General features: G+C 48.7%; 1 long non-coding RNA gene across 1 annotated transcript; it reads right to left on the bottom strand.

Annotated features, from left to right (window-relative positions):
• Nucleotides 1-635: 635 nt before the first annotated feature.
• Nucleotides 636-2,664, bottom strand: LOC110085704 (uncharacterized). Its single transcript, XR_002301680.3, has 3 exons — nucleotides 2,188-2,664; nucleotides 1,985-2,087; nucleotides 636-736 (listed from the first exon to the last, which is right to left on the bottom strand). It is a non-coding gene; the product is annotated as an uncharacterized LOC110085704 (long non-coding RNA).
• Between the last annotated feature and the right edge of the window lie 466 nt (nucleotides 2,665-3,130).

Here is a 3,130-nt window from a genome sequence, read left to right as displayed (position 1 = left end):
CAACTGTCCTACAGTCATTCTTTCTCAACATTTAATTTGGACAGTTGCAAGACAGGGCCAGCCATTCAAACCTGTACCAACAATACCCAAAATACATACAAATAAGGAAGGGGAGGATGTGCATCTGAAGCTTAAGTTTAACTACCCCAATCCTACACCCATATCCATAACCTATGAGATGCTGTAGAACTGCTTTGGCTCACAAAATTCTCACATGTGGCCTACACATGTCAATTTCTCTTGAGCTCCTGGTGCAATCTGGTGGTATTCTCACCTAATTTCTAAGAATATTCACTGTATGCAGAAATGAATGAGGGGCAGGATGTTCACGCTGTAAGACTGGTTCTTTTCCAAATCGTCTACCCAAAGTGTCACAGGTGTGTGGGTGGTGTACCATTGTATCATAAACAGTTCTTTATCTCGTTGCAAAATATGGTCAAAAGTGGGTGTGATTAATCTTGTTCTTTGACTGGAAAGGCCAACCATTAGCTTGGGACAAATGAAACGTACTTCCAGATATGTTTCCACCACTGCACTTCAAGAAACCCCAAAAGCAGTTTTCTCCGACACTACAGCGGTGCCGATGGGGGTGTGTGATTTTTGTGTGTGTCCATAACCAGCAGAATACTCAAGAGTCAATGTACAAAAGCGCCATTTATTTTCAGAAAGATCACAATCCTTGCATAGCGTCCCACCAGCACGGGTGGCTGTAAATTAGCACATCCGGTTGTGCAGTCTGTCAGAAAAAGTGAGGAAAAGGAAAACCATCACTTTCATTTGACAACTTGATTTACCAAGACTGGGATGGGGATACAAGCAGCTGGATCCTACTGACGGCTAAACTGGACGACGGGCTATATGCTTTGGAAAACTGCCGTGAATGAATAATAGTGGAACTAGGAGAAACACGGAGGCCTTAGCTTGCGCGGCCAGATTGTCCTTTATTGTACTGCCTGCCGCCACAGAGAAAGAAAGCGCAGAAAATTTTTTCACTTGGCTTGTTTTTAAAGTCCCTTGCATTGTTTTAACATTTTTCTACTTTATTGTATAACTTGTCCTTAAAAGATATATAAGGATTTGTTACAAATTTTTGTATTACACTGTAAGCATGTCTACTCTACATCCTTTGAAGTGAAACCGGATACCTCAAAACTGATTCTTTTTAACTTTGTAGCTCCATCTTGGAATTCTGGTTTAACTACAGCATTGAGATGATCCTTGGACTCCCATCCACCCCTTTCTTTTTTTCTCCCTCCCTGTCCAGAATACCTGTTCCGACAGAGTTCTGCAGGGTTCAAAAGCTTGTCTGTTTCTGAACTTTTAGTGGTCTGATAATAAATGTGTTACCCTCTGTCCTTGTTTTGTGCTTTTTTGGTATAATAGGGCTGGAGAAAGTATGCCACCACCCCCCTCCTGCTGTTGGACGGTGGTTCTTGTCACTCCTAGCCAGAACCACCCATAGGAAGACTAATAGAAGTTACAGGTCAACCACCTCTGGAAGACGACATCTGCACCCCGTGTATATCAGTGGCTTTCACCCTGAAATGTCTCTCCCTGCCTGGAGATGTGGGGAAGCCTCGCAACCCCTTTGAAAATTCAGCTGGCGATATAACCCTTTAAACGTTTGAATGGGTTCGAACAGTTGTGTCATTGAGGCTCACATTCCCTTCCCACCAAGCGCTTAAGGGCTCATCCCTGGCTTAAAACCAGTGGGATCTCTCTCTCTCTTTAGGGGCATGGGTTCCACAACGCTGGTGTTGCTGCAGAAAAAGCAAACCAACAGCCTCTGAGGTCTGCAGAATGGGGGTGCCTCCATTTCACCTGAATTTACAAACTCCCTTGATTTTTATTGTAGTTGCATTAATGAACAAAGAGCTAGTGAGCAGTGCCTAAACATTGGACCGTAATGGCTTGGTGAGTACCACCAGCGAGCCCAACACCTCCCAGGTTTAAAAAACAAAACAACATGCAAAGGTTTGTTTACCAGACAGCCTGTTTTCAGCTTGTAAGAAGAGACCTGTTTCGTCCAGAGGCCGACAACGTTTCTTTTCCTGGACTTGGAGCTCCCAGATTTTGACCGTTCTCATCTGGAATAGGAAGATTTCCAATTTCATGACCCTGCCGGTGGTCAGGAAGAGCAGACATTAAGATACTGTAGTCATGGGGGAGATCTTAATGGACACAAACCTTGAATGTCATAATATCTAACAGGCTGGAGGAATCTGGGACTTTGTAAGCATAACCAGGGATGTTTTCCAACTGGGCTTTCCGACTCAGGATCCTGTCCATGGATGGACACGGGAATGCATGAATTGCAGGATATCCATGCAGGCCAAGCCTCAGGCATACACCTTGAGCAGGGATAACGGTCTCTGTATTTTGATGCCAGGTATAAATATTTGTCCTGTTCTCTCAAGTGGGCTTAACCCATGAAAGCTCAAATTAAATACTGTATAGAGGGGGTGACTGGGACATAGGTAGGTAGGAAGGTAGGTAGGTAGGTAGGTAGGAAGGTGGATGGATGGATGGATGGATGGATAGGTAGGTAGGTAGGTAGGTAGACAGACATATAGGTAGAAAGGCAGGCAGGCAGATAGAAGCCGCAGGCAGGCAGGCAGGCAGGCAGGCAGGCGGGTAGGTGGGTAGGTGGATGGATGGATGGATGGATGGATGGATGGATGGAAGGATAGAAGCCCCCTCACCTTAAAGCCTCTGCTTTTTTGGGGGGGTTACCCTGAACAAGGCGCCCCCCCTCAACCTCCCTCCGCCCTCTTCTTCCACACCCCCCTCCCCGGTTTGGACTACAACTCCCATCAGCCCCCCCCAGCCCCCGCCTAGCCGCCGGCTCCTGGGAGGAGGAGGAGGGGGAACCCTTCCCGTCCTACCCACCCACGCACGCACAGGCAGGCAGGCAGGCAGGCAGGCGGACCAACGGCCGGGCCGCCTCCCGCGTGTGTCTGTGGGGAGGGGGGGGGCTCCGGCGTCGCCAGGGAAAGGCGGGAGGGGGCGCCTCGGGCCTAGGCCTAGGCCGGTGTCCTGAGGGGGAGAAAGAAGGGCCTCCCTTCCGCGCGGGGTGGGGCCGAGCCGAGGGAGCCCGCCTCCTCCTCCTCCTCCTCCTCCTCCTCGCCTG

Source organism: Pogona vitticeps, chromosome 10 (assembly GCF_051106095.1).
Source record: "Pogona vitticeps strain Pit_001003342236 chromosome 10, PviZW2.1, whole genome shotgun sequence".
Lineage (NCBI taxonomy): Eukaryota > Metazoa > Chordata > Lepidosauria > Squamata > Agamidae > Pogona > Pogona vitticeps.
This window is presented reverse-complemented; position numbering and strand designations above follow the sequence as displayed.